Raw genomic sequence first — 14,163 nt, 5'->3', positions numbered from 1 at the left:
AGGTAGTGTAAATGATACAGCCATACTGAAATGCAGCCAAGAAGTTTGCATTAAGAGATTTGCTGCTGTTTGGGCAGAAAGAAGACTGATGTTTGCATTCAGCCTCTCCTGATGTGTTGTGTAGTGGCATTGTTTTTAAGCTTGAAAATACTTTAACAGGCTGTTTCCAATGTACAAACTTAGAAGTCCCAACCTCTGTTGAAGAAGGAAGGAGGGGGGACAGTTTGTAGAGAGATGCAAATAAACACTTCAAAGTTAATAATATTCACAGTCTCTAGTAAGTCAAAAGGGGAAATGTGGAGAGAACAGAAGTAATCATCTGCAACATTCAAAGATCTGGGGAAATTGGATCTAGATGAAATCATCCTGATAGTGGAGTGTATCTTTTGGGGCTACCTCGGAGAAAAGGACATTACACCTTATACCTCCAGACTGAATATATGTGATAACGAATTCATGAGCTTGAGAATGTACCTATGACATTTCTTCTACTATAAACATAATACTTATATAAACGGGATGTTTTCAGAGCCACAGAAGGGGAAGTAAGACAGAGCAGCTGAGCAAGTGGAAACAAGCTGCTTACCTTACATATTTATATTTTTCTTTGTGAAATGGCATAAAGTATCCTGTTCCATAATTGAATTCCCTCAAAGTCTTTTTAAAGCAAAGTTTTTCCCAAATATTTATATGGAAAAAAAATATGCTTATAACCAGATAGAATGTTATTCTAATCAGAGTTTCCTCCAAACTAAGTTGGTCTTTCCATCACTAAGTTTCTTCTTCCAGTCATTAGAGCCAAGCACAAGATACACCAGTTTTTCTTAACCTCCCTATATCTAAAAAGCTGAAAACAACAACAATAAAAACATACACATACTTCTGTATTATTGGTATCCTAATCAAATCTATTTGTTCAGAGATCAAGCCAGATTGATACATTAAATGTTAACATAAAATCTATGATCATTTGGCCTTAGATTTACAAATCCTAAACTTGGTGATAAATATAAATTTATCTCACTTTGTGAGAGATTTATTTCCAAAAATTATGTGATGAACATGTTATCTTAAATACTCTAACTGAAATGTGTGGTGTATGATACAGAGTGAATAGTTGCGCCTAAAAACTGTATGTTCACAGACAGGTTTTCTGAAAGCAAGCTGCAGATGCACATAGAGAAGGCAGAAGCTGGCCTCTGCCCCCTCACTCTGAAGCTCATGTTGAAGCCACCTCCCTAGATAGTAACACAGAGCAGCAAGTGTGCTGAACCACTAGCTCCTTTCTATTCCATTTCTCCATCCAGTGTTACCCTTTTAGCCAAGAACCACTTCTCAACAAAGTCATTTGTTGCCCAAGCTGTATCACTAAGCACCACTGAGCCTCCAGCTGGGTAACCTCTCTAGACTTTCCCCTTTTATGTTTAAAGCATGCACTCGAACAAAGGTGGACCCTACTCTATCAGGCCTTCACTTCCACAGTAGCAGGTTCACTGTGATTCTCTTTCAAGGCTAAAGTCATTGTAATAACCTACTCCAGAGATCTACTTAGCACTCAAGCAACTCAGAAATTTGAGGAATAATGCTTTCGTTCTGAGTACTGTGATTTTGTTTCAACAAAGCTCCCAGACTGAGCTCTCTTTCTCATTTTCAGGTGAGGAGGGCCTTGTGTCTCCACCATTTACAAATCTCAGATTTGAAGACTGCACACGAGTAACACAGGCTGTGATCCATACTCTCATCTCAGTGAACACTTGCTGTTTACAGAGGGCGAGCTGCTTTTGTGTGATTCAAAGCATTACTAATTAAAACCTGTTACCATCCTAAGGGCAGATATATTCTCCTCTAGAGCAGCATTTGTCTGTCCCATTAGCATTAATGGGAGTAACACAAGTACATCAAGAGGAGAATGGTCCCCTTGGGTCTTTGAACTTAAGTCTACTTCAAAACTGAAACCGATATATACAATGGTATCATTGATGCCATTAAAAATCATTATACTTTACTGCAACTTTTATAAAAGTAATTGTAAGCTTCATGAAATATACTTGGCTCATGGGAGTTGTGCATTATTAGGCTGCAACTGGACATGATATAGTAAATTACACTATAATACTTGAAAAATATTTTGGCCAGGGGAATTTACTAGAGCCCAGTCCAGCTTATGCAGAGGTCTATGTTCATAAAAACAATTAGCTTGGGTAGATTTTAAAGGCACATGTAATTCTTTGCTAAAATTTAGGGAAAGGTCTGGCAAAGGATGCAACTTAGTGTCTATGTTTACAATAATATGTCTTAATGGGCTGCTATAAAATACCATCACCTTATGTCTCTATAATATTCTTCATTTGCATAGATTTAAATGCTTTACTGGTATTATAGAGCTGATGTTCCAATTATTTTAGAGAGAGAAAGAGGAGGGCATTTTTTTCCAGACTGTGAAACTGAGGCTTAGAGAAGTCACGTGGTGACCAGGGTGAGGGACTACTAAAAACAAAGGATTCAGGTGTCTACCTGACATGCCAATCTAAAGGATTAAACTGGTGGAGAGCCAGGGTAGCAATGCCCTCCATTTCCAAGCTAGAGGCCCTTATCTGCATAATTAGCTGTTGCATTCACTGTCGTGGGATGCAGCTCAATTTAACGGCCTGGATTGGTGACCTCATTAGCCATGAGACCATGAGCAAATTTAACAGTTTCCTAGTATGTAAAATAGAGATTACAAAGTACCTATTTTGTGGGGTTGTTCTGAAGATTAAACAATTTAATGCACATAAACCTCTGTGAATAGTATCTGGCACATAGTAAGCACTCAATAAATGTGAGTCATCCTCATTAACCTTTAAGCCAGACAGGGCTGTGTTATCTATAGGGAAATAGTGCACAGAAAAGGTTGATTGGCAGAGAGAACTACATCCCTTACTTCTGATCTCCGCAGAAACCAGTTCCATCTTACTCTATTGCATCACCAAAGTCCCATGGGCTTAGAGCTTTAGACCCTCTAATAATACAAGTTGCCTGGGAAAAGTAATGCACCATTCCCAGTGTCTGACATGTATGCCACAATGCATTTAACTTCATCAGGTCCTTTCCTGAGAATAGAGAGAGATGGCGTTCCCCGGACCCTGCAAAGAACGGGTAGACCAAAAAGCCAAGGTTGGCGCCTACACCCTAGCCTAGAGCCAGCTCTGATCTCAGGGTTGTACCTGTTGGCCTATATATAGTTAGCCACTGATTCCTCACTAGTAAGTTCTGTCTGCAACTTCTGAATCTGCCTAGTGTCACCTGAACCAGAACTCCAGTGGTCTGAGGTCTTTTCAGTAAAGGAACATTGGGTCACAGCTCTGGAGGTGCTGCAGGCTGGAATACCAGGGCTGTCAGAAATGCCTCTTTCCATTGTTTCATGTGTGTGGCTGCCTGGCCAGTCCTGGGACAGGAAGAAGAGTACGAGGGAGGCCTCTCCTGTCCTTTAAGTCCAAGCAGTTAATTTGTCTCCTCTTTCCTCCCATGCCATTCTAGCGAGCTCTAACACATCTCACATTTTACTGAAATTTTCTCTGGTTTTGTTCACTGAACTGTAAACTTCTAAAGGAGAGAGACCATATTTTATTTATCTTTGTACTAGTACAGTGCCAATATTAGTGGACACTCAAATATTTATTAAATACAAAACTTCTGGGCAAAGGAGTTTGCCAAATCATCTCTTGGAACCATGAGTTTTAAAAGTACTCCCACAGTTCTTAATTCAGGTTCGAGTATTGTAAGTCTATTCCTTAGTGTTCTTAAAGGTGATTTGATTTGCTTCAAAGTTGCCTTCAGACTCCTTAGCTATCGAGCAATTACATAAATGCTAAATTGAGCTTTTTTTTATTTTTAAATGTCAGCAATAATAAACTAAGTCTGTTTTTGCTTTTTAAATATAATGAAAGTAAAATTAGACCACCAGATCAATTTTGCAGATTATTTTTATATCTCTGGGATTTAAGCAAACTAACAAAAACTGTGGTCCCCAGAAAGCTTAAGAAGAGTTTGAAACCACAGGCTTAATAAGTTTTTTTTATATCTATTTAGCATCTCAATAAACCTTATCAACCCTCTTTCATTCCACTGGCAATTTTCTGACCTCCAAGTTGAAGACTTGAGCCCTGAATTCTGCTCATGGGTGAGTAATCACAGCAAGCCCGTAGCAGAACCTATCCTCAAACCACAAATATATCATCTTCAGCATTGTAAATCAAAGCCTCAAAGAGCATCATTTAGCCTGCAGCTAAAATTGCTTGTTTATCAGATGGTGCCTGGTTTAGCGTGGAGCAGTCCCTTGTAAATCTCTAGGACCTTTTACAGCATATACTTAAGCAAGCACATCGGCTCCTGGGAGGCTTTCTAAGAGTTTTAATGACTGTGGGCTGCTAAAAGATCCAGGCCTTGGTTTAGCTAAAGTGGCTAGGGGTACAGTTTGGCTCCATTTTGTAAACTCACAAAGATAAGGCATCTGCCTGCTCCAAAGTGAGAGTGAGCATTTGTTTTTCAGGAAATCTTTATATCCAAAGTGTTAATGTTCTTGTGGCTTTGGCTATTTTGACCTTTTGTCTGCTAACTTTTGATTTACTGAGGGACAGAATTCTTTTTCTAGGCTTTATTGCCACTCTGAAAAGACAATGAAATGCATGTGATTCTGCAAAATTACATGAAAAAAAAACTGATTTTGGATTAACACTGTGCACATCACATACAATGGTAATGGATTCCCACTCCCTGCCCCCACAGCCTCTCTTTAGTTACATTCAAAAGTAAATATGTGCCCATGCTTCTGCCACAGAGCAATTAATGTGTCCACTGCAAACGCTGCTGGCGACTTGCTCACCTCAGCATTTTCTTTCTAAGAAAGAGAACAGTTTATAGATTCTGGCCATGTAGCTAAAGGTAGCAAAGGGAAATTGTCCACCAAATTCCCATTGGTTTAAAAACCTAGCTACTTGCTAAAGTCATGAATAGCTTATTGACTGAATGTACCACCAAGGACCCCAGCAGCCCACCAACTACTTTACTGATAGACAGTGTAAGAGCCCTGATGAAATTCACTAATTAAAGAAATCTTTACATGGTTCTTTCTTATATACCGCATCTCTTTGATACAAGTTAATTAAAGTACTCTTGAAAACCTTCACCTGACATGGAAAAAGTTCCCTAGAGAGTTGGAGGAGAAGCAAAGCACATTTCAGGGGCTCTTCTCTTGTTTTCAGGCAATGATAAATTGTTTCCATGCTAATTTTACAGCCGCCATGGTCTAGGTTTTGAAAATCAGCCTATTTTTCCTAATACCATGTTCCCTTTTCACAAGCCAAAGATTAATGTTTTTGCCTTTGCCCCATTAAGGGCAAAGAGCTTTATGTTTTGTGGTGTTTTTTTTTTTTTTAATTTTGGAGGGTTTTGCTCGTAGTTTTACTGTTCTCCAAACAAGCACACTACTATAGATAAGCTGTTCCCCACTAGGCATCATTTTGATGAAGGGCATTCAAGCTGGGGACTCCTGAGGATAAGTATACAATACTTGTCATAAAAGCTAAAAATATGTGCACCTGTTGCATTCTGCTAAAATCACAACAAGCTGGCATAGCACTTGGGAAATAAAAGCTTAAGCGACTCATATGCTTCCTGAAAATTGACTTTATACATTTATTCCTCCAAAACCAGGTCTGAGAGACAGTTTGTAACATTCAGACAAATTAGAAGACAGATGATGCTAGAGAGTTCTTGAATTTTTTTTTTTTTTTGAAATAAGGTGGTATAGTACCGTTCCTCTTTCCTGGTGACCACATTTTTAGCCCCCACTATAACCCCTATATGGCAAGGAATATGATATGAGAAACTTCTTGGAATATAACATTACACAATACTTATTTCATTCATGAATTTTATGCAAAAAAACCATTTATTGAGCATCTATTATGCATAATGCTGGGCCCTGGAACAAAATTTTCCTATTCTCATTAAAGCATCTAGTCTACTAAGAGAGTGCGTCCATTAACAAAATAATAACAAAAAAATGTGAAATCACAACTTGGATAAGAGCTATGAAGAAGAGATACAGAATACCGCAAAAGAAGTCTCCACCTAGTTTAAAAAGTCAAAACAAAAGCTCACCTGAGAAAATAATACTGGAATCAGAAACACAAATCAGAGTTATCAAGACAAAGAAGGGAGGAAAGAACATTTCTAACAGGGAGAATAACATGTGCAAAGGCCCTGTGGAAGGAGGGAACTTAGAGGGGGCCAGTCTGACTGAAGAGGAGACCTCAAAAAGGCAAATGGTGAGTTTGAGATTGGACCTTACTTCTCAGTCCATATTAAGGGTTTTGCATTTGTCTTATGTGCAGTGGGAATCACTGAAGCGTTCTAAGCAGAATGTGATTCTAAGCAGAATAACATACCCAAGGCTACATTTGGAAACGATAGCAATAGCTACATTTGGAAAAGATTGCAATAGCTACGGGGTAGAAAAGAGATTTGGGGCAGCCAGGACTCATTCTGGAGAGATGAATTAGGAGGGAATTGCAAGGACAAAGGTGGTGATGTTGGAAATTAAGGGAGAAGTAGACAGATTTGAGAAATATTTAGAGACAAAATCAATAGGACTTAGTGAGTGGACATCCAAGGTGATAGGAAAGAGAGGTGTCAGGAATGGCTACTATGCTTCTGTGCATAACTGAATGGCTGGTAGTGTCATTTAGTATCCTTGAGGAGACTGCAAAGGACCAGGTTTGGGGACGGTAAAGAGTTTGAGACATGGTAGATTTGAGGTGGCTCCAGAATATCTAGTGATATTAGGTAGGAATTGGATAAACAGGCTTGGAGCTCTCAGGGCTCTCTGAGCTAGAAATATAAATCATGAGACATCCATGTGGGAATGGCCACTGAGGCTATATGCATTAGTTTCTTAGGGCTGACATAATAAATTACCACAAATATGGTGACTTAAAACAACAGAAATTTATAGTCTAATCATTTCTGAGGCTAAAAGGCTCCAAGAAGACTCTTGCTTCTTCCAGCTCATGGTGGCTGCCCGCAATCCTTGGCCTTCCTTGGCTTGTAGCTGTATCACTCCAATCTCTGCCTCTGTCTCCACATCAGCTTCCCCTCTTTTGAGTGCCTTCCCTTCTGTCTGTGTTTCTCTGTTTGTCTCTTACAGGACACTCTTCGTTGTGTTTAGGGCCCATCTATAAAATCCAGAATGGTCTCACCTTGAGATCCTTAACATTAAATTATATCTACAAAGACCCTTCTCCCAAATAAAGTCACATTTATAGGTTCTAGGGGTTAGGATGTAAACATATGTTTCAGCCCACTACAGCATGCACATGTTATATAAATGAGATCACCCAAGGAGACAACAGAGCAGAAAAAGAAAAGGGCCTAAGATTGTGCCTGGAGGAATTCTAATGTTTATTCACTGTGCCATGTAGAATTTCACTGCACAGCAACAAAGTCCATTGACTAAAAAGTTTCTTTAGAGCTATGCATGGTGGCTCATGCTTGTAATCCCAGCAACCTGGAAGGCCAAGGCCAGAGGATTGTGTGAGGCCAAGAGTTTAAGACTAGCCTGAGCAACATAGCAAGATCCCATCACTAAAATAATAAAAGATAAAAATAAATAAGTTAAAAGTTCTTTGCGAGTCTGAGATCATTATCAATTAAAAACTCCTGAAATTTTTCATCTATTCATCATTCTCACCCGTTACCCACTTGTTCAAATACAGCCCCCTACAATCTCTTTTCTCATATTCTTCTGCCCAGTATACTTAGCACTCAATTAGCACTCTCACTGATTGCTTTCTAAATGTTCAGCATGCATTAGTCTTAGTACGCTCCCTAAGGGCAGGTTCTGCATATTCTATTCCCTGGTGTTTCCCCACAGCATTCATTATAGGACTGGTCGCATGACAAATATCCACTAGATATTTGTTGATTAGTAAGGGCTGTATTAGTTTTGCTATTATTATAATTAGTTTTGTATTATTAATTTTCTAATATTGCTATTAAATCACAATTTAGTGGATTAAAACAACATGAACTATTACCTTATAGTTAATAAATTAGAAGCCCAGCACCGGTCTCACAGTGCTGGAAATCAGTGCATGGACCGGACCAGGTGTGTTCCTTTCTGGAGACTGTAAGGGATAATCTGTTTCTTTACCCTTTCCAGTCTTTGGAGTCTTGCAACTTGCATTCCTCTACTTGTGGTCCCTTCTCTTTCTTCAAAACCAGCAAAAGCAGGTCAGGCTCTTACATCTCAGCACTCAGATCTCCTCTTTTGTCCTTCTCTTCTAATTATATGGAAAGTTGTGATTACATTCGACCTACCCTGATAAGCCAACATACCTTCTCTATTTTAAAGTCAGAGCATTAGCAATCTTAATGCCATCTGCAACCTAAATTTCTTTTGCCATTTAGGTAACAGTTCCAAGGATTAAGATATGGACATCTTGGAGGAGGGCAGTCATCATTCTGACTTCCTCAAGTTCATTCAAACTTACTAATTAAATTACATGGCCAACATGTTGGCCTTTGAACATAGGCTCTCAGGAAATAGACTTTCCTTCCCACGTCCATGAGCAGGAAGACTTCTAAACAAAAGAATGAAGATTGATTGCTTCACAATGACTACTTATCAGACAGCAGAGAAAGAACAAGTGCTAACAGGGGGCTCCTGGCACAGACTGTAGGTGTCTACTGAGCCTCAGAGTCTTGAAAACCCTGTGCCATTCAAGTTTCCTCAGCATTTACCTCAAAGCTGTGTGGTCGGGTACCAAGCAAATACAGTGACCATATGATTTATCATCTAAATCAGGACACCATTAACAGTGAAAGGGGTATAACAGGTGTAAGGTCGGTGTGTGGTCACCCTAAAAGAGGTAGAGAGTGCAGTCAGAATGAAGAAAGTCCTTTTAACCTGGTGGTTGGGGCCAGGAAGAGTGAAGACTGTCTCATTTCTGCAGGAGACACTTGTTTTTTGTCCCTAGTCATTAGTTTGGGATCAATTCAGACACATGTGGAGTGCTGGGGTCTGGGACGGCTCTACTCTGAGAACTGTCACCTTGGATTCTCCTTGCCTCACCCTTCAAAAGTTCAACACATTCCAAAATGCTTGTTTGCATTTAGATACTGTCTTGTCTTGTCAAAGCACTTTCACACATTCCTTTGAAACTTCACAATAGTTATATGAGGCAGGACAGGAAGATGCACCTTGACCTTTCCATTTTGCAGAAGAAGAAGATGAAGCTGGATGCAGAGGAGTCAAGTGGCTTTCCCAAGGCCACAGAAATGTTTAAACCTGGAATCCAAACTATCTCAATCCTGGTCACAGTCCAAGGTTCTTTTTCCCACACTGCCATACTCTGGATGGTTGGTATCACCCCGTATTTGTAATCATATTAGTCAGAAGTCTGGAAGAACCAGCTAGCTTGCTGTCACCTTCTCAAGGGCCTACTTGAGACTTTCCTCTGAGTCTTAAAGGAAAATGATGTAAACACTGAGATGTCCTCTCTCCAATTTGACTTTCAAATGGGCTAAAGAAACATTCAAAGCATGTGTTCTTTGCCCTCTAGCTACTCCGGAGACAGAACTGTTCCCATCTCCATTCTCTACCTGGTGGCTGCAGCAGCATCTTTGAATAAGGACAATGACACTTTTGATATATAAAATGTAATTTGCCTTCCTTTCATTAACAAACACTTTTCCAGAGAGCAAATCTCATAGCTCAGGCAAATGTGAAAGTATTGCCTATCTACCTGTGGATTATGTAAATCTACACTGTCTCCTCCAGCAGAAGGTGATAAGAATTGATGGATATAAAGTGATACAAGATTAGTAGCACATTATAAATAAAGCTAACACTTTTTCATCATTTGGGCTTAAATCAGGAGAGAAGACACAGGAAAAAATTTTATTCTGCCCTTAAAGCAATCAAATTTGTAGGTTTGAAAAGCAAGGAGTATTTCCTTCCATTGATTGTTTCCAAAATGCAAAAAGGAGGGATGGTCATGGAGGGTACCGGGGACTAACATTTAGGTTATGTTAGCAGAATCAATAACTAAATTTGTGAGGATTGCTTTGCCAACATTGGAAGTTCAAATAGGGAGGAAGGGCTTGTAGGAAGCAGAGGTGATGTTGCATAAGAAGGCAAAATCAGACCAAAGCTCTTAGTATTCACTGTTCACTGCCAATGTTTCCACTCATTTATTTAAGACATAACCATTGAATGCACACTATGTTCCAGGCACCGCTCTATATCCTAGTCAAAAAAAAAAAAAAAAAGAAAAAGAAAAGAAAAAAGAAAAAGAAAACACCACTTAGAGTTTTTGAAATAGAGGGAGTTTAGAAAATGTGTCCAGTTGTGAAGAACATGAAAGCTTAATCCAAAATAGTCAGGTCAAAAAATTCCAGATTCTGGGCAATTGTATAAGGCCATTTATTGGAGAAAATATACTTGCAGGAGAGACTGGAAGAAGAATTGCCAGAGCTCTGGGTTCAAAGACAGCTCTGTCTCTGTGGTCTTATCTCTAAGAGGGGCGCATACCTTCACAGTTTCTCAATGACCCTCCCAGGCTGGTGTTTAAAGATTACAAGTTGCTACGGCTGGTTCTGCTCATGGAAAATAGTGTTAGGAGAAATGGAGACCTACATGATATAGGGAAAAGGGGACCATACTTAAAGATTTCAAGCAAAATGTTAAGTTTACTGGCTAACATGAAAAAGAACCAAATCATGTCCTTTGCAGCAACACGATGCAGCTGGAGGCCATCATCCTAAGCAAATTAACACATAAATGGAAACAAAACATCCCATGTTCTCACTTATAAGTGAGAGCTAAACCCTAGGCACAATTACAAGCATAAATATGGGAACTGACACTGGGGACTCCAAAAGGTGGGAGGGAGGGAGGGGTAAGTCATACAAAACTTCCTATGGGGTACCATGCTCACTCTCTGGGGACAGAATCAGTGGAAACCCAAACCTCAGCATCACACAAAATACCCTTGTAACAAACCCCCACATGTACCCTCTGAATCTAAAATTTAAATTTAAAAATTTTTAAAAAGAATTCAGGTAATGAAATAATTAGAATTTCCCATAATTAGTCATTTGTTTTATCTCACAGTACACACACAACAGACTCGTAATAAAAATACTAATCTACTATCAATATGATTATTTAAGACATTAAAATAAATCTTTCTGCATATGTCAAAAAATAAGTTGGTTGGCTAAAATGTTTGAGTATTAGGATATTTAGATGTGGTGTATTTAAGCATCAGGATGCTTATCATCTTAAACTGGTTCATATACAGTTCCAGCCCTAAATATACCCACAGCTCTTCCTCTTTCAAAGCCTGAGTTAACATCCTGCACCACAACTGTTCCATCCATTGGTTTTGCCTCTGTTCCTCCATGCCAGAAAACAGCTCATGAGTTGTCTGACAAGCACCTTTGAGTCTGGTCCTATGGACTGTCTTCCCATGCCTGGCACAACCCACATGGCTACAGGATTCTGATACTTTCTCTGTGCTGTTGCCTTCACTCCCTCCCCTCCCCATCATTCTGTCAGAGCCCTCCCCCTAATTCCCACACATTCTTCAAGTCCTTCCTGCCCCTCCCAGTCATGACAAATCCCTTTGCCCTGTGGTCTCTCCCTTCTCTGACAACCTCCATTTGCTCACTTGTTTTCATTGGCTTTATGTCCATCTTCCCACTAGACTAGAAGTTCTGTGAAGGCAAATGGCTCCAACCAGCTCCGTGCATAGTCCATAGCAGAAGCACACTAGTCATGGGGTGAAGTTAAGTATGTGATAGGTGCCCCTCCTCTGTATTCTCAGGAAACCTGTGCTTAGCACTGTTACAGCACATGCACACACATGCAGACACACAACAGTGTAGTCACCTTACTACTCGTTTTCCTCCACGGAGGGGAGAGTGTATCTTTCATCTTTGTGTCCCTACTGGCTGCCCAGGCAACAGACATGAAGTAAATTTTTTAAACCCAACATTAGTTCTTAAAAACTATGATTCATTCTGTGCTCATCTTAAGCAATAACAGTTGGCTTAACTATCAGACGAAGTAGGCCAAACATAAGCCATCTCTAAACTTAAGCCTTTCCATTCCAAAAGTTGGCATTATTATCCTTAATAGGACTGGACTCAAAGTGTGGCAAATGGTACGCCCAAGACTGGGTGGCTCAGAATTGGTCTCAGGCCAAATTCTGCCATGGTGGCTGAATTTGATTCCTTATTCATCTTGGACTCGTATGAAAAGTGCACAAGCAAGCAGAAGAACTTTTTGGACACCTGCTGTGAGCTAGCATCATCTGTACCCAGAAGAATAGACAGTTGGTCTTTCCCAGGCAAGTATTAAGTTTGGAAGACAGGACTAATCTACAGTGAAGGCCTGAAGCACAGGAAACATCTGAACACCATGTAACGTGCTGGAAATGAGGGAACAGCCATCATTTAAGTCATTGCTGTGACTCTATAATGCCTCTGGGGAGACTGAAGAAATCACCTCTCCACTCGCAGGAGCCTTCTGACATGGTTTCAGCCAGTGGACTCCAGCTAATACAGCTAATTCAGTTCCAGAGAAGCAGATGCAAGGCATTTTCCTCTCCTCCGCTAGCATGAATTTGTTGGCCTTCTGATGTGGCCAATACTTGCCTTTAAAGTTAGCTTTCTAAAGAGACTTTATTTTACCAGCTTTGAAGATTTTAAACCATATATTTTCAAAATACAGTGATTTTGACAATACCAAGTGTTGGCATGGATATGGAGCACCTGGAACTCACATTTCTCATGGGAATACAAAATGGTGTGGCCACTGAGGGAAACAGTTTGACAATTTTTAAGAAAGTTAAACATAAATGATCCAGCAGTCTCACTCCTAAGAATTTAACTAAGGAAAAAGAAAATATAAAGACTTGTACGTGAATGTTCATACCAACTTTATGCATAATAACTAATATAGAAATAATCCAAATACTCATCTGCAGGTGAATGGATTGTAGTATGTAAAATATAAAGGAACAAACCTCTGAAACACACAATAGCACAGATGACTTTCAAAAACATTAAGGTGAGTGAATGAAGTCAAACACAAATTAATACTGATTGTATGACCTATTTACATGAAATTCCAGAAAAGGTAAACTCAATCAATAGTGGCAGAAAGCAAATCTCTGATTGCCTGGGTGGGGTCAGGGTTGGGTGTTTACTGGGAAGCAGATGATGGAAATGTTAATGTTTTAATTATCAGGGTGGTTATGTAATTATATAAGTTTTTCAAGATTCATTTGACAGAACACTAATATTGGTATTGGATGCATTTTATTGTATGTAAATTATGCCTCAACAAAGTTTTGGGGGGTTTTTTTAAGAGTCAATTTTGGCTACATTTAAAAAAGGCCTTTTAGTTTATAATTACCTTAGGACCAGAGATAATTTTTAAAAACTGAATAATAAATAAAGTCTGGGAAACCCCGTTCATTACAGAAAACTTGCCTTTTGTTGTTAATGATTCATTTCCCACTCATCAGCTTTAAAACACAGCTTCTTTGGCAATCTAATGTTGAATAATTATTAGGAATGTGACCCAAATGTTGCATTAAGACTTCTCTAAAGGGTTATTGTAATGGGAGATTTCCATTTTATGAGAACATGAGTGAAGTGGGGTCATGATTAAATGAGTCTCATTGCACTCCCACATGACTGACAAGTTGGTACATCTACATGAGTGATTTCATTCAGGAATTCATTTCTCTAGGAAATCTCCAAGAGGAAGTCAATGAACTGCCTCATCAATATTTAATCAGGTGGGTTCTTTACCTAGTTGATTGATTGAGTTCCTTCCAGGGAAATTCTGTCTTTAAATCACAAAACACCATGTTTTAAGAATGGTGGATGAAATTTTGCATGGTAGTTTTTACTAAGAAAGGCAGAATGCAGAAGTTAACAGCATGGGCTCTGAAAATCTAGCTGCCTGGTCAACTCTGAGCTTCTCATCAATGATGTGACATTAGGCTACAAAATCAAACTCTCTAAGCCTCTGCTTCCTCCTGTGTAAAATGAGAATATAATATGGATGTGCCTGTAGGATTACTAGGTGGTCTCAGCGAGATA

Source organism: Mandrillus leucophaeus, unplaced genomic scaffold (assembly GCF_000951045.1).
Source record: "Mandrillus leucophaeus isolate KB7577 unplaced genomic scaffold, Mleu.le_1.0 Scaffold40, whole genome shotgun sequence".
Taxonomy (NCBI): Eukaryota; Metazoa; Chordata; class Mammalia; order Primates; family Cercopithecidae; genus Mandrillus; species Mandrillus leucophaeus.
Note: the sequence above shows the minus strand (reverse complement) of the source record.